This window comes from Euprymna scolopes, chromosome 24, assembly GCF_053919585.1.
Source record: "Euprymna scolopes isolate OS-2025 chromosome 24, ASM5391958v1, whole genome shotgun sequence".
Taxonomy (NCBI): domain Eukaryota; kingdom Metazoa; phylum Mollusca; class Cephalopoda; order Sepiida; family Sepiolidae; genus Euprymna; species Euprymna scolopes.
Window position 1 is genome coordinate 98,563,568 of NC_136505.1, and position 23,118 is coordinate 98,586,685.

The 23,118-nt window shown below is 32.2% G+C and overlaps 1 protein-coding gene and 4 pseudogenes across 1 annotated transcript in view; all 5 read left to right on the forward strand.

Moving 5' to 3' along the window:
* LOC145246859 (matrilin-1-like) overlaps positions 1 to 23,118 on the forward strand; it is a 163,622-nt gene that overhangs the window by 110,048 nt on the left and 30,456 nt on the right. The window lies entirely within an intron of this gene.
* Positions 187 to 320, forward strand: LOC145246998 (U2 spliceosomal RNA; annotated as a pseudogene).
* On the forward strand, positions 7,214 to 7,347 carry LOC145246999 (U2 spliceosomal RNA; annotated as a pseudogene).
* On the forward strand, positions 14,073 to 14,206 carry LOC145246983 (U2 spliceosomal RNA; annotated as a pseudogene).
* Positions 20,894 to 21,027, forward strand: LOC145247002 (U2 spliceosomal RNA; annotated as a pseudogene).

A 23,118-nucleotide genomic window follows, 5' to 3' on the forward strand; every position in this document is an offset into this window, starting at 1 on the left:
TGAATTTCTAATAAAATGTGCATCTATAGGAGATAATGCCTGGGAATGTGTTCCCCCCCCCACAGTTTAACAGTGGTGTGACGTCAAGAGAAAGAGGGTGAGAGAGAGGGAAGAGTAAGTGGGTGAGAGAGAGAAAAAAAAGAAAGACGGTGTTGGTTTTGTGAAAAAAGTTGTTATTTACAATTGTTCGCATTCTTGGCCTTTTGGTCAAGATCAAAGTGTAGTATCTGTTCTTCAGATGCTGCACTTCTATTTCTTGTTCTCTTTCGGTGGAGGAGAAATCCTCCACGACTGAGACAATTTTTATTTTTGTACCTTTTCTCCACGTTAAAAAACGACCCTGGTGTCTAACTCTGTCCCGTGGGGAGGCATAGTAAATAGGTACAATTGTTCGCCATTAGTGGATGTTGACGTCACGTCACGTGACATGACTAAGCGTTTTTTTTTTTTAGTATGAATAACATTTTTTGTTATAATTATAAAGTCTACACTTAATTTTATAGAAAATGATGTATATATAATAGAAAAAAAAAATTACTGGTTTTGTTGGATTCAAGTGGATCCCCCCCTCCAGTTTAAGAGATAGCAGGTCACGTGGTAATATACAAAATGGCTAGCGTAAATATAAAGATCGGTTTTTTTATCGACGAATATTTTGAAAGCTGAATTTTTTTTTATTCCTGTACATTTTTTCCTGATATTTTTCGTTAAAACTCTTGTATAAATACTATTTTTAACCAGTTAATTACGTTGGAGACATTGTCATGGAGTTTAATAATCTCTAGAACAAAGCAGAAGAGAAATTACAAAAGTATCGGTAAAACAAAGTGTTTGTTTACATTTGTTCGCCATTACTGGATGTTGACGTCACGTCACGTGACATGACTAAGCGTTTTTGGATTATGTAATATTAACATTAAAATGACAGGTTTTTTGGGGGGCCCCCCTAGGAGAGAAATGATCAGTTCACCCCCTTTTAATGGTCCGTTTGGTGTGGAATTTCGATATTTGTCATGCGGGTGATCAAGGTTCAATATGATACATAATTTGTCAACTTTGGTTGTGTCTGTCAAAAGTTTGAGCTGACGTCACGTCACGTGACACGTATTGAATAACGTTAAAATGACAGGTTTTTTGGGGGGCCCCCCTAGGAGAAAAACGATCAGTTGACCCCTTTCTACTGGTCCGTTTGACGTGAAATTTCGATATTTGTCATCCGGGTGATCAAGGTGCAATATGATACCAAATTTGTCAACTCTGGTTCCGTCTTTCAAAAGTTTTAGCGTTACAAACAAACATACATACATACATACATACATACACACCGATTTTTGCCTTTTATATATATAGAAGACTAGCAGGGCTACCCGGCGTTGCTCGGGACCGTATAAACAATGAAAAAACAAAAGCAGATATTGAACATATGTTTGATTCTTAGGGGAGAGGAATCTTTCATCTCTATGTATTATTTGTTTTATCTACCCTAGGACTGATATTGTTCATGTTTTATCCCTAGCATAGGTAATTTACAGCATGTATATGAAATTGTTTTACCTTAGGGAGAAGAGAACAGGTAATATACAACATAATGTGTCTATATTACATCCCTGGCAACGCCTAGAAACCAGCTAGAACATGTATTTCAGTCAATCTTTATTATATCCTGGGCTATGCCGGGAAACCAGCTAATCTCTTTTTAGTGACTTGACCACCAAAATACCTCCCTAAGTGTGTCCTTTCTTTTGAACTTATTAGATATAGGTATCTAGAAATGTGTGTGAAATTTTGTTGAATGCATTGTTCACTATGATTTTCTTATTGTTCTACACAATATCAACTGTAGCGAAATAACACAGTAAACTTAGTGTAGTGTTAGAATAAAGAGCAAAGGAAAAAATTAGAATCATATTTTGTAATTGCAAATCTAAATTTGCTAGCATGTACCAGTATTGGCCAGGTTGTGGAAATTTGGAACTTATAACATATGTAGTGGCCTTTTCCTAGATACCTATTGCTAAAAATTATACTTTCATTTTGTTAGAAAAATCTCTCTTCAGATGCCCTGCATCATTCAAAATAAAAACAAATATTTTTATAATTGTTTCAGTATATTGCTACACAATGTGAAAGTTTTTAACGTTTGTAAAAAAAATCATGAATGTGCTTATATTGCAAAAAAGAAAATATCAGTGCACAGTATTGAAAGTGTTTGAGATTCAAAAGTCTGTAACATTTCTACTAACTTCATAAGATGTCATGTGAGAAACTGAATTGAATATCAAGACATTATCTGAAGCGTTTTTATTTTGGTGTAACATATGTGTTTACAGTGAACCTTAACTTTTAATAAACAGATTGGTATGCAATGACATAGGCTAAGAATCTTTAAAATATATATAAATTGGAAAAATGTGTGAACAAATGAAAAAAAAATGATCCGCTCCACTTGATGACATCAAGCACAGTAATATTTTAGTGAAGAAAATATGAAATTGATGTTCAGTGATTAGTTTGGATGAATGAGAAAATGTAATTGTTTGATGCATAAAAATAACTCAGTTGCTGTATTTGATATTAAGCAGCAAAATATAGTGATTTGAATATTTGGGAAAACATCAAACCAGATTATGTAAAAAGAAAAAAAAAGATGAAATTAGAAAATATATATTTTATGTTTATGAGTTCTGCCAATCAAAATTTTGTGGCAGAAATTGGGTGATTACCATGCAATTTTATTTTGGTAAAATTCTTAAATTATTAGAATGTTTATTATAATTTCTAATTAGTGACTTGTTATAATCAAAATCCGCCCTAAAGAGTGTCCTTTCTTTTATTAGGTATCAGAGTAGGTATCAAGATTTCTACTTCTATACAAATGTGATATTTCAGATCTGTACATAAAAAATTTGTTGAATATATAGGTTGAGAATTGTTCTGTGTCGCTCTCTCTCACACACACACGCATTCTCACTTTTATAGATATAATAGATAGATTACTCTAGATATATTTCCATATGTCTGAATACCCTATATACAAATTTTCAAATCTGTAGATAAAAAAATTTGTTGAGTATATAGGTTGAAAATTGTTCTCTCTCTCTCTCTCTCACACACACATTCTCAATTTTAGAGATATAATAGATAGATTATGCTAGATATATTTCAATATGTCTGAATACCCTATATACAAATTTTCTAATCTGTAGATCAAATATTTGTTGAATATATAGGTTGAAAATTGTTCTTACTCTCTCTCTCTCTCTCTCTGGCTACCTCACACACACATTCTAACTTTTATAGATATAATAGATAGATTATGCTAGATATATTTCCATATGTGTGAATACCCTATATACAAATTTTCTAATTTGTAGATAAAAAATTTGTAGAGTGCATAGGTTGAGAATTGTTCTCTCTATCTCTCACACACACACATTCTAACTTTTAAAGATATAATAGATTATGCTAGATATATTTCGATATTTCTGAATACCCTATATATAAAAATTTGTTGAATGTATAGGTTGAGAACTGTTCTCTCTCTCTCTCTCTCTCTCTCGCTCACACACACACACATTCTCACTTTTATAGATATAATAGAAAGATTATCCTAGATATATTTCTATTTGTATGAATACTCTATATACAAATTTTAAAATCTGTAGATAAAGAATTTGTTGAGTATATGGGTTGAGAATTGTTCTCTCTCTCTCTCTCTCTCTCACACACACACACACATTCTCACTTTTATAGATATAATAGATTATGCTAGATATATTTCCATATGTCTGAATACCCTATATACAAATTTTCAAATCTGTAGATAAAAAATTTGTTGAGTATATAGGTTGAGAATTGTTCTCTCTCTCTCTATCACACACATTCTCACTTTTATAGATATAATAGACAGATTATGCCAGATATATTGAAATGTGTCTGAATGCCCAATATACAAATTTTGAAATCTGTAGATAAAAAATTTGTTGTATACATAGGTTGACAATTGTCCTCTCTCTCACACACACACACATTCTCACTTTTATACATATAATAGATAGATTATGCTAGATATATTTCTATATGTCTGAACACCCTATATACAAATGTTCAAATCTGTGGATAAAAAATTTGTTGAATGTATAGGTTGAGAATTTTTATCTCTCTCTTTTTCTCTCTCTCTCTCGCTATCTCACACACACGCATTCTCACTTTTATAGATAAAATAGATAGATTATGCTAGATATATTTCTATATGTCTGAATACCCTATATACAAAGTTTCAAATCTGTAGATAAAAAATTTGTTGAATATATAGGTTTAGAATTGTTCTCTCTCTCTCTCTCACGCACACATTCTAACTTTTGTAGTTATAATAGATAGATTATGCTAGATATATTTCCATATGTCTGAATACCCTATATACAAATTTTCTAAACTGTAGGTAAAAAATTTGTTGAGTATGTAGGTTAAGAATTGTTCTCTCTCTCTCTCACACACACACACACACACAAGTTCTCACTTTTATAGATATAATAGATAGATTATGCTAGATATATTTCTATATGTCTGCCTACCCTATATACAAATTTCCAAATCTGTGCCCAAAAATGTGTGGAATATATAGGTTGAGAATTGTTCTCTCTCTCTCTCTCTCTCTCACACATATTCTCACTTTTATAGGTTATATAGGTTGAGAATTTTTTGCTCTTTCCATCACTCACATTCACACTTTTATAGATATAATACATAGATTATGCCAGATATATTTACATATGTCTGAATACCCAATATACACATTTTCAAATCTGTAGATAAAAAATTAGTTGAATATATAGGTTGAGAATTGTTCTCTCTCTCTCTCTTTCTCTCTCTCTCACACACACATTCTCACTTTTATAGATATAATAGATAGATTATGCTAGATATATTTCCATACGTCTGAATACCCTATATCCAAATTTTCTAATATGTAGATAAAAAATTTGTTGAATATATAGGGTGAGAATTTTCCTTCCTCTCTTTCTCTCTCTCTCTTTCTCACACACACACAAGCTGAAAATTGTTCTCTCTCTCTCTCTGACTCTCTCTCTCTCTCACACACACACACATGGTCATTTTATAGATATAATAGATAGGTTATGCTAGATATATTTCTATATGTCTGAATACCCTATATACAAATTTTTAAATCTGTAGATAAAAAATTTGTTGAGTATATAGGTTGAGAATTGTTCTTTCTCTCTCTCTCACACACACATTCTCACTTTTATAGATATAATAGATTATGCTAGATATATTTCCAAATGTCTGAATACCCTATATACAAATTTTCAAATCTGTAAAGATAGAATTTGTTGAATATATAGGTTGAGAATTGTTCTCTCTCTCTCTCTTTCACACACATTCTCACTTTTATAGATATAATAGATAGATTATGCTAGATATATTTCCTTATGTCTGAATACCCTATATACAAATTATCAAATCTGTAGATACAAAATTTGTTGAGTATATAGGTTGAGAATTGTTCTCTCTCTCTCTCTCACTCACTCACTCACTCACTCACACACACACACACACATTCTACCTTTTATAGATATAATAGATTATGCTAGATATATTTCCATATGTCTGAATACCCTGTATACAAATTTTCAGATCTGTACATAAAAATTAGTTGAATATATAGGTTGAGAATTGTTCTCTCTCTCTCTCTTCTCTCTCTCTCTTTCACACACATTCTCACTTTTCTAGATATAATAGATAGATTATGCTAGATATATTTCCATATGTCTGAATACCCTATATACAAATTTTCTAATCGGTAGATAAAAAATATGTTGAATATATAGGGTGAGAATTGTACTTACTCTCTCTCTCTCTCTCTCTCTCTCTCTCTCTCTCTCTCTCTCTCTCTCTCTCTCTCTCACGCACACATTCTCACTTTTATGGATATAATAGATAGATTATGCTGGATATATTTCCATATGTCTGAATACCCTATATACAAATGGTCAAATCTGTAGATAACAAATTTATTGAATAGATAGGTTGAGAATTGTTCTCTCTCTCTCTCTCGCAACCTTACACACACAACCACACGCAAACATTCTGACTTTTATAGATATAATAGATCGATTATGCTAGATATATTTCCATATGTCTGAATACCCAATATACAAATTTTCAAATCTGTAGGTAAAAAATTTGTTGAATATATAGGTTGAGAATTGTTCTCTCTCTCTCACACACTCACATTCTCACTTTTATAGATATAATGTATAGATTATGCTAGATATATTTCTATATGTCTGAATACCCTATATACAAAGTTTAAAATCCGTAGATAAAAATACGTTGAGTATATAGGTTGAGAATTGTTCTCTCTCTCTCTCTTACGCACACACACACACACACACACACATTTTCACTTTTATAGATATAATAGATAGATTATGCTAGATATATTTCCATATGTCTGAATACCCTATATACAAATTTTCAAATCTGTAGATAAAAAATGTATTGAATATATAGGTTGAGAATTGTTGTCTCTCTCTCTCTCTCTCTCTCTCTCTCTCTCTCTCTCTCTCTCTCTCTCTCTCTCTCTCTCTCTCTGGCTACCTCACACACACACATTTTCACTTTTATAGATATAATAGATAGATTATGCTAGATATATTTCCATATGTCTGAATACCCTATATACAAACTTTCAAATCTGTAGATAAAAAATTTGTTGAGTATATAGGTTGAGAATTGTTCTCTCTCTCTCACACGAAACTGTGCGCTCGGCTTCTTCCCCCCCTTCCCACCCCAAATGCTTGGGAAACTGTGCACTGTTTTTGTTGGTTTTCAAGCTGCCTCTTCCCCCCCCCACACACACACAGTTTAACAGTAGTAGGAGGTCAAGAGAAAGAGGGTGAGAGAGAGAGAAGAGTAAGTTGGTGAGAGAGAGAGAAAAGAGAAAGAGGGTGTTGGTTTTATATTTTTATTATCGTCTAATATTTTGAAAGCTGAATTTCTAATAAAATGTGCATCTATAGGAGATAATGCCTGGGAATGTGTTCCCCCCCCCACAGTTTAACAGTGGTGTGACGTCAAGAGAAAGAGGGTGAGAGAGAGGGAAGAGTAAGTGGGTGAGAGAGAGAAAGAGAGAGAAAAAAAAGAAAGACGGTGTTGGTTTTGTGAAAAAAGTTGTTATTTACAATTGTTCGCATTCTTGGCCTTTTGGTCAAGATCAAAGTGTAGTATCTGTTCTTCAGATGCTGCACTTCTATTTCTTGTTCTCTTTCGGTGGAGGAGAAATCCTCCACGACTGAGACAATTTTTATTTTTGTACCTTTTCTCCACGTTAAAAAACGACCCTGGTGTCTAACTCTGTCCCGTGGGGAGGCATAGTAAATAGGTACAATTGTTCGCCATTAGTGGATGTTGACGGCACGTCACGTGACATGACTAAGCGTTTTTTTTTTTAGTATGAATAACATTTTTTGTTTTAATTATAAAGTCTACACTTAATTTTATAGAAAATGATGTATATATAATAGAAAAAAAAAATTACTGGTTTTGTTGGATTCAAGTGGATCCCCCCCCCTCCAGTTTAAGAGATAGCAGGTCACGTGGTAATATACAAAATGGCTAGCGTAAATATAAAGATCGGTTTTTTTATCGACGAATATTTTGAAAGCTGAATTTTTTTTTATTCCTGTACATTTTTTCCTGATATTTTTCGTTAAAACTCTTGTATAAATACTATTTTTAACCAGTTAATTACGTTGGAGACATTGTCATGGAGTTTAATAATCTCTAGAACAAAGCAGAAGAGAAATTACAAAAGTATCGGTAAAACAAAGTGTTTGTTTACATTTGTTCGCCATTACTGGATGTTGACGTCACGTCACGTGACATGACTAAGCGTTTTTGGATTATGTAATATTAACATTAAAATGACAGGTTTTTTGGGGGGCCCCCCTAGGAGAGAAATGATCAGTTCACCCCCTTTTAATGGTCCGTTTGGTGTGGAATTTCGATATTTGTCATGCGGGTGATCAAGGTTCAATATGATACATAATTTGTCAACTTTGGTTGTGTCTGTCAAAAGTTTGAGCTGACGTCACGTCACGTGACACGTATTGAATAACGTTAAAATGACAGGTTTTTTGGGGGGCCCCCCTAGGAGAAAAACGATCAGTTGACCCCTTTCTACTGGTCCGTTTGACGTGAAATTTCGATATTTGTCATCCGGGTGATCAAGGTGCAATATGATACCAAATTTGTCAACTCTGGTTCCGTCTTTCAAAAGTTTTAGCGTTACAAACAAACATACATACATACATACATACATACACACCGATTTTTGCCTTTTATATATATAGAAGACTAGCAGGGCTACCCGGCGTTGCTCGGGACCGTATAAACAATGAAAAAACAAAAGCAGATATTGAACATATGTTTGATTCTTAGGGGAGAGGAATCTTTCATCTCTATGTATTATTTGTTTTATCTACCCTAGGACTGATATTGTTCATGTTTTATCCCTAGCATAGGTAATTTACAGCATGTATATGAAATTGTTTTACCTTAGGGAGAAGAGAACAGGTAATATACAACATAATGTGTCTATATTACATCCCTGGCAACGCCTAGAAACCAGCTAGAACATGTATTTCAGTCAATCTTTATTATATCCTGGGCTATGCCGGGAAACCAGCTAATCTCTTTTTAGTGACTTGACCACCAAAATACCTCCCTAAGTGTGTCCTTTCTTTTGAACTTATTAGATATAGGTATCTAGAAATGTGTGTGAAATTTTGTTGAATGCATTGTTCACTATGATTTTCATATTGTTCTACACAATATCAACTGTAGCGAAATAACACAGTAAACTTAGTGTAGTGTTAGAATAAAGAGCAAAGGAAAAAATTAGAATCATATTTTGTAATTGCAAATCTAAATTTGCTAGCATGTACCAGTATTTGCCAGGTTGTGGAAATTTGGAACTTATAACATATGTAGTGGCCTTTTCCTAGATACCTATTGCTAAAAATTATACTTTCATTTTGTTAGAAAAATCTCTCTTCAGATGCCCTGCATCATTCAAAATAAAAACAAATATTTTTATAATTGTTTCAGTATATTGCTACACAATGTGAAAGTTTTTAACGTTTGTAAAAAAAATCATGAATGTGCTTATATTGCAAAAAAGAAAATATCAGTGCACAGTATTGAAAGTGTTTGAGATTCAAAAGTCTGTAACATTTCTACTAACTTCATAAGATGTCATGTGAGAAACTGAATTGAATATCAAGACATTATCTGAAGCGTTTTTATTTTGGTGTAACATATGTGTTTACAGTGAACCTTAACTTTTAATAAACAGATTGGTATGCAATGACATAGGCTAAGAATCTTTAAAATATATATAAATTGGAAAAATGTGTGAACAAATGAAAAAAAAATGATCCGCTCCACTTGATGACATCAAGCACAGTAATATTTTAGTGAAGAAAATATGAAATTGATGTTCAGTGATTAGTTTGGATGAATGAGAAAATGTAATTGTTTGATGCATAAAAATAACTCAGTTGCTGTATTTGATATTAAGCAGCAAAATATAGTGATTTGAATATTTGGGAAAACATCAAACCAGATTATGTAAAAAGAAAAAAAAAAGATGTAATTAGAAAATATATATTTTATGTTTATGAGTTCTGCCAATCAAAAATTTGTGGCAGAAATTGGGTGATTACCATGCAATTTTATTTTGGTAAAATTCTTAAATTATTTGAATGTTTATTATAATTTCTAATTAGTGACTTGTTATAATCAAAATCCGCCCTAAAGAGTGTCCTTTCTTTTATTAGGTATCAGAGTAGGTATCAAGATTTCTACTTCTATACAAATGTGATATTTCAGATCTGTACATAAAAAATTTGTTGAATATATAGGTTGAGAATTGTTCTGTGTCGCTCTCTCTCACACACACACGCATTCTCACTTTTATAGATATAATAGATAGATTACTCTAGATATATTTCCATATGTCTGAATACCCTATATACAAATTTTCAAATCTGTAGATAAAAAAATTTGTTGAGTATATAGGTTGAAAATTGTTCTCTCTCTCTCTCTCACACACACATTCTCAATTTTAGAGATATAATAGATAGATTATGCTAGATATATTTCCATATGTCTGAATACCCTATATACAAATTTTCTAATTTGTAGATCAAATATTTGTTGAATATATAGGTTGAAAATTGTTCTTACTCTCTCTCTCTCTCTCTCTGGCTACCTCACACACACATTCTAACTTTTATAGATATAATAGATAGATTATGCTAGATATATTTCCATATGTGTGAATACCCTATATACAAATTTTCTAATTTGTAGATAAAAAATTTGTAGAGTGCATAGGTTGAGAATTGTTCTCTCTATCTCTCACACACACACATTCTAACTTTTAAAGATATAATAGATTATGCTAGATATATTTCGATATTTCTGAATACCCTATATATAAAAATTTGTTGAATGTATAGGTTGAGAACTGTTCTCTCTCTCTCTCTCTCTCTCTCTCGCTCACACACACACACATTCTCACTTTTATAGATATAATAGAAAGATTATCCTAGATATATTTCTATTTGTATGAATACTCTATATACAAATTTTAAAATCTGTAGATAAAGAATTTGTTGAGTATATGGGTTGAGAATTGTTCTCTCTCTCTCTCTCTCTCTCTCTCTCTCACACACACACACACATTCTCACTTTTATAGATATAATAGATTATGCTAGATATATTTCCATATGTCTGAATACCCTATATACAAATTTTCAAATCTGTAGATAAAAAATTTGTTGAGTATATAGGTTGAGAATTGTTCTCTCTCTCTCTATCACACACATTCTCACTTTTATACATATAATAGATAGATTATGCTAGATATATTTCTATATGTCTGAACACCCTATATACAAATGTTCAAATCTGTGGATAAAAAATTTGTTGAATGTATAGGTTGAGAATTTTTATCTCTCTCTTTTTCTCTCTCTCTCTCTCGCTATCTCACACACACGCATTCTCACTTTTATAGATAAAATAGATAGATTATGCTAGATATATTTCCATATGTCTGAATACCCTATATACAAAGTTTCAAATCTGTAGATAAAAAATTTGTTGAATATATAGGTTTAGAATTGTTCTCTCTCTCTCTCTCACACACACACATTCTAACTTTTGTAGTTATAATAGATAGATTATGCTAGATATATTTCAATATGTCTGAATACCCTATATACAAATTTTCTAAACTGTAGGTAAAAAATTTGTTGAGTATGTAGGTTAAGAATTGTTCTCTCTCTCTCTCACACACACACAAGTTCTCACTTTTATAGATATAATAGATAGATTATGCTAGATATATTTCTATATGTCTGCCTACACTATATACAAATTTCCAAATCTGTGCCCAAAAATGTGTGGAATATATAGGTTGAGAATTGTTCTCTCTCTCTCTCTCTCTCACACATATTCTCACTTTTATAGGTTATATAGGTTGAGAATTTTTTGCTCTTTCCATCACTCACATTCACACTTTTATAGATATAATACATAGATTATGCCAGATATATTTACATATGTCTGAATACCCAATATACACATTTTCAAATCTGTAGATAAAAAATTAGTTGAATATATAGGTTGAGAATTGTTCTCTCTCTCTCTCTTTCTCTCTCTCTCACACACACATTCTCACTTTTATAGATATAATAGATAGATTATGCTAGATATATTTCCATACGTCTGAATACCCTATATCCAAATTTTCTAATATGTAGATAAAAAATTTGTTGAATATATAGGGTGAGAATTTTCCTTCCTCTCTTTCTCTCTCTCTCTTTCTCACACACACACAAGCTGAAAATTGTTCTCTCTCTCTCTCTGACTCTCTCTCTCTCACACACACACACATGGTCATTTTATAGCTATAATAGATAGGTTATGCTAGATATATTTCTATATGTCTGAATACCCTATATACAAATTTTTAAATCTGTAGATAAAAAATTTGTTGAGTATATAGGTTGAGAATTGTTCTTTCTCTCTCTCTCACACACACATTCTCACTTTTATAGATATAATAGATTATGCTAGATATATTTCCAAATGTCTGAATACCCTATATACAAATTTTCAAATCTGTAAAGATAGAATTTGTTGAATATATAGGTTGAGAATTGTTCTCTCTCTCTCTCTTTCACACACATTCTCACTTTTATAGATATAATAGATAGATTATGCTAGATATATTTCCTTATGTCTGAATACCCTATATACAAATTATCAAATCTGTAGATACAAAATTTGTTGAGTATATAGGTTGAGAATTGTTCTCTCTCTCTCTCTCTCTCTCACTCACTCACTCACTCACTCACTCACACACACACACACACATTCTACCTTTTATAGATATAATAGATTATGCTAGATATATTTCCATATGTCTGAATACCCTGTATACAAATTTTCAGATCCGTACATAAAAATTAGTTGAATATATAGGTTGAGAATTGTTCTCTCTCTCTCTCTTCTCTCTCTCTCTTTCACACACATTCTCACTTTTCTAGATATAATAGATAGATTATGCTAGATATATTTCCATATGTCTGAATACCCTATATACAAATTTTCTAATCGGTAGATAAAAAATTTGTTGAATATATAGGGTGAGAATTGTACTTACTCTCTCTCTCTCTCTCTCTCTCTCACACGCACACATTCTCACTTTTATGGATATAATAGATAGATTATGCTGGATATATTTCCATATGTCTGAATACCCTATATACAAATGGTCAAATCTGTAGATAACAAATTTATTGAATAGATAGGTTGAGAATTGTTCTCTCTCTCTCTCTCTCGCAATCTTACACACACAACCACACGCAAACATTCTGACTTTTATAGATATAATAGATCGATTATGCTAGATATATTTCCATATGTCTGAATACCCAATATACAAATTTTCAAATCTGTAGGTAAAAAATTTGTTGAATATATAGGTTGAGAATTGTTCTCTCTCTCTCACACACTCACATTCTCACTTTTATAGATATAATGTATAGATTATGCTAGATATATTTCTATATGTCTGAATACCCTATATACAAAGTTTAAAATCCGTAGATAAAAATACGTTGAGTATATAGGTTGAGAATTGTTCTCTCTCTCTCTTACGCACACACACACACACACACACACACACACATTTTCACTTTTATAGATATAATAGATAGATTATGCTAGATATATTTCCATATGTCTGAATACCCTATATACAAATTTTCAAATCTGTAGATAAAAAATGTATTGAATATATAGGTTGAGAATTGTTGTCTCTCTCTCTCTCTCTCTCTCTCTCTCTCTCTCTCTCTCTCTCTCTCTCTCTGGCTACCTCACACACACACACATTTTCACTTTTATAGATATAATAGATAGATTATGCTAGATATATTTCCATATGTCTGAATACCCTATATACAAACTTTCAAATCTGTAGATAAAAAATTTGTTGAGTATATAGGTTGAGAATTGTTCTCTCTCTCTCTCTCACACGAAACTGTGCGCTCGGCTTCTTCCCCCCCTTCCCACCCCAAATGCTTGGGAAACTGTGCACTGTTTTTGTTGGTTTTCAAGCTGCCTCTTCCCCCCCCCCACACACACACAGTTTAACAGTAGTAGGAGGTCAAGAGAAAGAGGGTGAGAGAGAGAGAAGAGTAAGTTGGTGAGAGAGAGAGAAAAGAGAAAGAGGGTGTTGGTTTTATATTTTTATTATCGTCTAATATTTTGAAAGCTGAATTTCTAATAAAATGTGCATCTATAGGAGATAATGCCTGGGAATGTGTTCCCCCCCCCCACAGTTTAACAGTGGTGTGACGTCAAGAGAAAGAGGGTGAGAGAGAGGGAAGAGTAAGTGGGTGAGAGAGAGAAAGAGAGAGAAAAAAAAGAAAGACGGTGTTGGTTTTGTGAAAAAAGTTGTTATTTACAATTGTTCGCATTCTTGGCCTTTTGGTCAAGATCAAAGTGTAGTATCTGTTCTTCAGATGCTGCACTTCTATTTCTTGTTCTCTTTCGGTGGAGGAGAAATCCTCCACGACTGAGACAATTTTTATTTTTGTACCTTTTCTCCACGTTAAAAAACGACCCTGGTGTCTAACTCTGTCCCGTGAGGAGGCATAGTAAATAGGTACAATTGTTCGCCATTAGTGGATGTTGACGTCACGTCACGTGACATGACTAAGCGTTTTTTTTTTTAGTATGAATAACATTTTTTGTTTTAATTATAAAGTCAACACTTAATTTTATAGAAAATGATGTATATATAATAGAAAAAAAAAATTACTGGTTTTGTTGGATTCAAGTGGATCCCCCCCCTCCAGTTTAAGAGATAGCAGGTCACGTGGTAATATACAAAATGGCTAGCGTAAATATAAAGATCGGTTTTTTTATCGACGAATATTTTGAAAGCTGAATTTTTTTTTATTCCTGTACATTTTTTCCTGATATTTTTCGTTAAAACTCTTGTATAAATACTATTTTTAACCAGTTAAATACGTTGGAGACATTGTCATGGAGTTTAATAATCTCTAGAACAAAGCAGAAGAGAAATTACAAAAGTATCGGTAAAACAAAGTGTTTGTTTACATTTGTTCGCCATTACTGGATGTTGACGTCACGTCACGTGACATGACTAAGCGTTTTTGGATTATGTAATATTAACATTAAAATGACAGGTTTTTTGGGGGGCCCCCCTAGGAGAGAAATGATCAGTTCACCCCCTTTTAATGGTCCGTTTGGTGTGGAATTTCGATATTTGTCATGCGGGTGATCAAGGTTCAATATGATACCTAATTTGTCAACTTTGGTTGTGTCTGTCAAAAGTTTGAGCTGACGTCACCTCACGTGACACGTATTGAATAACGTTAAAATGACAGGTTTTTTGGGGGGCCCCCCTAGGAGAAAAACGATCAGTTGACCCCTTTCTACTGGTCCGTTTGACGTGAAATTTCGATATTTGTCATCCGGGTGATCAAGGTGCAATATGATACCAAATTTGTCAACTCTGGTTCCGTCTTTCAAAAGTTTTAGCGTTACAAACAAACATACATACATACATACATACATACATACATACACACCGATTTTTGCCTTTTATATATATAGACTAGCAGGGCTACCCGGCGTTGCTCGGGACCGTATAAACAATGAAAAAACAAAAGCAGATATTGAACATATGTTTGATTCTTAGGGGAGAGGAATCTTTCATCTCTATGTATTATTTGTTTTATCTACCCTAGGACTGATATTGTTCATGTTTTATCCCTAGCATAGGTAATTTACAGCATGTATATGAAATTGTTTTACCTTAGGGAGAAGAGAACAGGTAATATACAACATAATGTGTCTATATTACATCCCTGGCAACGCCTAGAAACCAGCTAGAACATGTATTTCAGTCAATCTTTATTATATCCTGGGCTATGCCGGGAAACCAGCTAATCTCTTTTTAGTGACTTGACCACCAAAATACCTCCCTAAGTGTGTCCTTTCTTTTGAACTTATTAGATATAGGTATCTAGAAATGTGTGTGAAATTTTGTTGAATGCATTGTTCACTATGATTTTCTTATTGTTCTACACAATATCAACTGTAGCGAAATAACACAGTAAACTTAGTGTAGTGTTAGAATAAAGAGCAAAGGAAAAAATTAGAATCATATTTTGTAATTGCAAATCTAAATTTGCTAGCATGTACCAGTATTTGCCAGGTTGTGGAAATTTGGAACTTATAACATATGTAGTGGCCTTTTCCTAGATACCTATTGCTAAAAATTATACTTTCATTTTGTTAGAAAAATCTCTCTTCAGATGCCCTGCATCATTCAAAATAAAAACAAATATTTTTATAATTGTTTCAGTATATTGCTACACAATGTGAAAGTTTTTAACGTTTGTAAAAAAAATCATGAATGTGCTTATATTGCAAAAAAGAAAATATCAGTGCACAGTATTGAAAGTGTTTGAGATTCAAAAGTCTGTAACATTTCTACTAACTTCATAAGATGTCATGTGAGAAACTGAATGTAATATCAAGACATTATCTGAAGCGTTTTTATTTTGGTGTAACATATGTGTTTACAGTGAACCTTAACTTTTAATAAACAGATTGGTATGCAATGACATAGGCTAAGAATCTTTAAAATATATATAAATTGGAAAAATGTGTGAACAAATGAAAAAAAAATGATCCGCTCCACTTGATGACATCAAGCACAGTAATATTTTAGTGAAGAAAATATGAAATTGATGTTCAGTGATTAGTTTGGATGAATGAGAAAATGTAATTGTTTGATGCATAAAAATAACTCAGTTGCTGTATTTGATATTAAGCAGCAAAATATAGTGATTTGAATATTTGGGAAAACATCAAACCAGATTATGTAAAAAGAAAAAAAAAAGATGAAATTAGAAAATATATATTTTATGTTTATGAGTTCTGCCAATCAAAATTTTGTGGCAGAAATTGGGTGATTACCATGCAATTTTATTTTGGTAAAATTCTTAAATTATTAGAATGTTTATTATAATTTCTAATTAGTGACTTGTTATAATCAAAATCCGCCCTAAAGAGTGTCCTTTCTTTTATTAGGTATCAGAGTAGGTATCAAGATTTCTACTTCTATACAAATGTGATATTTCAGATCTGTACATAAAAAATTTGTTGAATATATAGGTTGAGAATTGTTCTGTGTCGCTCTCTCTCACACACACACGCATTCTCACTTTTATAGATATAATAGATAGATTACTCTAGATATATTTCCATATGTCTGAATACCCTATATACAAATTTTCAAATCTGTAGATAAAAAAATTTGTTGAGTATATAGGTTGAAAATTGTTCTCTCTCTCTCACACACACATTCTCAATTTTAGAGATATAATAGATAGATTATGCTAGATATATTTCCATATGTCTGAATACCCTATATACAAATTTTCTAATCTGTAGATCAAATATTTGTTGAATATATAGGTTGAAAATTGTTCTTACTCTCTCTCTCTCTCTCTCTCTCTCTGGCTACCTCACACACACATTCTAACTTTTATAGATATAATAGATAGATTATGCTAGATATATTTCCATATGTGTGAATACCCTATATACAAATTTTCTAATTTGTAGATAAAAAATTTGTAGAGTGCATAGGTTGAGAATTGTTCTCTCTATCTCTCACACACACACATTCTAACTTTTAAAGATATAATAGATTATGCTAGATATATTTCGATATTTCTGAATACCCTATATATAAAAATTTGTTGAATGTATAGGTTGAGAACTGTTCTCTCTCTCTCTCTCTCTCTCTCGCTCACACACACACACATTCTCACTTTTATAGATATAATAGAAAGATTATCCTAGATATATTTCTATTTGTATGAATACTCTATATACACATTTTAAAATCTGTAGATAAAGAATTTGTTGAGTATATGGGTTGAGAATTGTTCTCTCTCTCTCTCTCTCTCTCTCTCTCTCTCACACACACACACACATTCTCACTTTTATAGATATAATAGATTATGCTAGATATATTTCCATATGTCTGAATACCCTATATACAAATTTTCAAATCTGTAGATAAAAAATTTGTTGAGTATATAGGTTGAGAATTGTTCTCTCTCTCTCTATCACACACATTCTCACTTTTATAGATATAATAGACAGATTATGCCAGATATATTAAAATATGTCTGAATGCCCAATATACAAATTTTGAAATCTGTAGATAAAAAATTTGTTGTATACATAGGTTGACAATTGTCCTCTCTCTCACACACACACACATTCTCACTTTTATACATATAATAGATAGATTATGCTAGATATATTTCTATATGTCTGAACACCCTGTATACAAATGTTCAAATCTGTGGATAAAAAATTTGTTGAATGTATAGGTTGAGAATTTTTATCTCTCTCTTTTTCTCTCTCTCTCTCTCTCGCTATCTCACACACACGCATTCTCACTTTTATAGATAAAATAGATAGATTATGCTAGATATATTTCCATATGTCTGAATACCCTATATACAAAGTTTCAAATCTGTAGATAAAAAATTTGTTGAATATATAGGTTTAGAATTGTTCTCTCTCTCTCTCACACACACATTCTAACTTTTGTAGTTATAATAGATAGATTATGCTAGATATATTTCCATATGTCTGAATACCCTATATACAAAGTTTAAAATCCGTAGATAAAAATACGTTGAGTATATAGGTTGAGAATTGTTCTCTCTCTCTCACACACACACACACACACAAGTTCTCACTTTTATAGATATAATAGATAGATTATGCTAGATATATTTCTATATGTCTGCCTACCCTATATACAAATTTCCAAATCTGTGCCCAAAAATGTGTGGAATATATAGGTTGAGAATTGTTCTCTCTCTCTCTCTCTCACACATATTCTCACTTTTATAGGTTATATAGGTTGAGAATTTTTTGCTCTTTCCATCACTCACATTCACACTTTTATAGATATAATACATAGATTATGCCAGATATATTTACATATGTCTGAATACCCAATATACACATTTTCAAATCTGTAGATAAAAAATTAGTTGAATATATAGGTTGAGAATTGTTCTCTCTCTCTCTCTTTCTCTCTCTCTCACACACACATTCTCACTTTTATAGATATAATAGATAGATTATGCTAGATATATTTCCATACGTCTGAATACCCTATATCCAAATTTTCTAATATGTAGATAAAAAATTTGTTGAATATATAGGGTGAGAATTTTCCTTCCTCTCTTTCTCTCTCTCTCTTTCTCACACACACACAAGCTGAAAATTGTTCTCTCTCTCTCTCTGACTCTCTCTCTCTCTCACACACACACACATGGTCATTTTATAGATATAATAGATAGGTTATGCTAGATATATTTCTATATGTCTGAATACCCTATATACAAATTTTTAAATCTGTAGATAAAAAATTTGTTGAGTATATAGGTTGAGAATTGTTCTTTCTCTCTCTCTCACACACACATTCTCACTTTTATAGATATAATAGATTATGCTAGATATATTTCCAAATGTCTGAATACCCTATATACAAATTTTCAAATCTGTAAAGATAGAATTTGTTGAATATATAGGTTGAGAATTGTTCTCTCTCTCTCTCTTTCACACACATTCTCACTTTTATACATATAATAGATAGATTATGCTAGATATATTTCCTTATGTCTGAATACCCTATATACAAATTATCAAATCTGTAGATACAAAATTTGTTGAGTATATAGGTTGAGAATTGTTCTCTCTCTCTCTCTCACTCACTCACTCACTCACTCACTCACACACACACACACACATTCTACCTTTTATAGATATAATAGATTATGCTAGATATATTTCCATATGTCTGACTACCCTGTATACAAATTTTCAGATCTGTACATAAAAATTAGTTGAATATATAGGTTGAGAATTGTTCTCTCTCTCTCTCTTCTCTCTCTCTCTTTCACACACATTCTCACTTTTCTAGATATAATAGATAGATTATGCTAGATATATTTCCATATGTCTGAATACCCTATATACAAATTTTCTAATCGGTAGATAAAAAATTTGTTGAATATATAGGGTGAGAATTGTACTTACTCTCTCTCTCTCTCTCTCTCTCTCTCTCTCTCTCTCTCTCTCTCTCTCTCTCTCACGCACACATTCTCACTTTTATGGATATAATAGATAGATTATGCTGGATATATTTCCATATGTCTGAATACCCTATATACAAATGGTCAAATCTGTAGATAACAAATTTATTGAATAGATAGGTTGAGAATTGTTCTCTCTCTCTCTCTCGCAACCTTACACACACAACCACACGCAAACATTCTGACTTTTATAGATATAATAGATCGATTATGCTAGATATATTTCCATATGTCTGAATACCCAATATACAAATTTTCAAATCTGTAGGTAAAAAATTTGTTGAATATATAGGTTGAGAATTGTTCTCTCTCTCTCACACACTCACATTCTCACTTTTATAGATATAATGTATAGATTATGCTAGATATATTTCTATATGTCTGAATACCCTATATACAAAGTTTAAAATCCGTAGATAAAAATACGTTGAGTATATAGGTTGAGAATTGTTCTCTCTCTCTCTTACGCACACACACACACACACACACACATTTTCACTTTTATAGATATAATAGATAGATTATGCTAGATATATTTCCATATGTCTGAATACCCTATATACAAACTTTCAAATCTGTAGATAAAAAATTTGTTGAGTATATAGGTTGAGAATTGTTCTCTCTCTCTCACACGAAACTGTGCGCTCGGCTTCTTCCCCCCCTTCCCACCCCAAATGCTTGGGAAACTGTGCACTGTTTTTGTTGGTTTTCAAGCTGCCTCTTCCCCCCCCACACACACACAGTTTAACAGTAGTAGGAGGTCAAGAGAAAGAGGGTGAGAGAGAGAGAAGAGTAAGTTGGTGAGAGAGAGAGAAAAGAGAAAGAGGGTGTTGGTTTTATATTTTTATTATAGTCTAATATTTTGAAAGCTGAATTTCTAATAAAATGTGCATCTATAGGAGATAATGCCTGGGAATGTGTTCCCCCCCCCACAGTTTAACAGTGGTGTGACGTCAAGAGAAAGAGGGTGAGAGATAGGGAAGAGTAAGTGGGTGAGAGAGAGAAAGAGAGAGAAAAAAAAGAAAGACGGTGTTGGTTTTGTGAAAAAAGTTGTTATTTACAATTGTTCGCATTCTTGGCCTTTTGGTCAAGATCAAAGTGTAGTATCTGTTCTTCAGATGCTGCACTTCTATTTCTTGTTCTCTTTCGGTGGAGGAGAAATCCTCCACGACTGAGACAATTTTTATTTTTGTACCTTTTCTCCACGTTAAAAAACGACCCTGGTGTCTAACTCTGTCCCGTGGGGAGGCATAGTAAATAGGTACAATTGTTCGCCATTAGTGGATGTTGACGTCACGTCACGTGACATGACTAAGCGTTTTTTTTTTTAGTATGAATAACATTTTTTGTTTTAATTATAAAGTCTACACTTAATTTTATAGAAAATGATGTATATATAATAGAAAAAAAAAATTACTGGTTTTGTTGGATTCAAGTGGATCCCCCCCCCCTCCAGTTTAAGAGATAGCAGGTCACGTGGTAATATACAAAATGGCTAGCGTAAATATAAAGATCGGTTTTTTTATCGACGAATATTTTGAAAGCTGAATTTTTTTTTATTCCTGTACATTTTTTCCTGATATTTTTCGTTAAAACTCTTGTATAAATACTATTTTTAACCAGTTAAATACGTTGGAGACATTGTCATGGAGTGTAATAATCTCTAGAACAAAGCAGAAGAGAAATTACAAAAGTATCGGTAAAACAAAGTGTTTGTTTACATTTGTTCGCCATTACTGGATGTTGACGTCACGTCACGTGACATGACTAAGCGTTTTTGGATTATGTAATATTAACATTAAAATGACAGGTTTTTTGGGGGGCCCCCCTAGGAGAGAAATGATCAGTTCACCCCCTTTTAATGGTCCGTTTGGTGTGGAATTTCGATATTTGTCATGCGGGTGATCAAGGTTCAATATGATACATAATTTGTCAACTTTGGTTGTGTCTGTCAAAAGTTTGAGCTGACGTCACGTCACGTGACACGTATTGAATAACGTTAAAATGACAGGTTTTTTGGGGGGCCCCCCTAGGAGAAAAACGATCAGTTGACCCCTTTCTACTGGTCCGTTTGACGTGAAATTTCGATATTTGTCATCCGGGTGATCAAGGTGCAATATGATACCAAATTTGTCAACTCTGGTTCCGTCTTTCAAAAGTTTTAGCGTTACAAACAAACATACATACATACATACATACATACATACACACCGATTTTTGCCTTTTATATATATAGAAGACTAGCAGGGCTACCCGGCGTTGCTCGGGACCGTATAAACAATGAAAAAACAAAAGCAGATATTGAACATATGTTTGATTCTTAGGGGAGAGGAATCTTTCATCTCTATGTATTATTTGTTTTATCTACCCTAGGACTGGTATTGTTCATGTTTTATCCCTAGCATAGGTAATTTACAGCATGTATATGAAATTGTTTTACCTTAGGGAGAAGAGAACAGGTAATATACAACATAATGTGTCTATATTACATCCCTGGCAACGCCTAGAAACCAGCTAGAACATGTATTTCAGTCAATCTTTATTATATCCTAGGCTATGCCGGGAAACCAGCTAATCTCTTTTTAGTGACTTGACCACCAAAATACCTCCCTAAGTGTGTCCTTTCTTTTGAACTTATTAGATATAGGTATCTAGAAATGTGTGTGAAATTTTGTTGAATGCATTGTTCACTATGATTTTCTTATTGTTCTACACAATATCAACTGTAGCGAAATAACACAGTAAACTTAGTGTAGTGTTAGAATAAAGAGCAAAGGAAAAAATTAGAATCATATTCTGTAATTGCAAATCTAAATTTGCTAGCATGTACCAGTATTTGCCAGGTTGTGGAAATTTGGAACTTATAACATATGTAGTGGCCTTTTCCTAGATACCTATTGCTAAAAATTATACTTTCATTTTGTTAGAAAAATCTCTCTTCAGATGCCCTGCATCATTCAAAATAAAAACAAATATTTTTATAATTGTTTCAGTATATTGCTACACAATGTGAAAGTTTTTAACGTTTGTAAAAAAAATCATGAATGTGCTTATATTGCAAAAAAGAAAATATCAGTGCACAGTATTGAAAGTGTTTGAGATTCAAAAGTCTGTAACATTTCTACTAACTTCATAAGATGTCATGTGAGAAACTGAATGTAATATCAAGACATTATCTGAAGCGTTTTTATTTTGGTGTAACATATGTGTTTACAGTGAACCTTAACTTTTAATAAACAGATTGGTATGCAATGACATAGGCTAAGAATCTTTAAAATATATATAAATTGG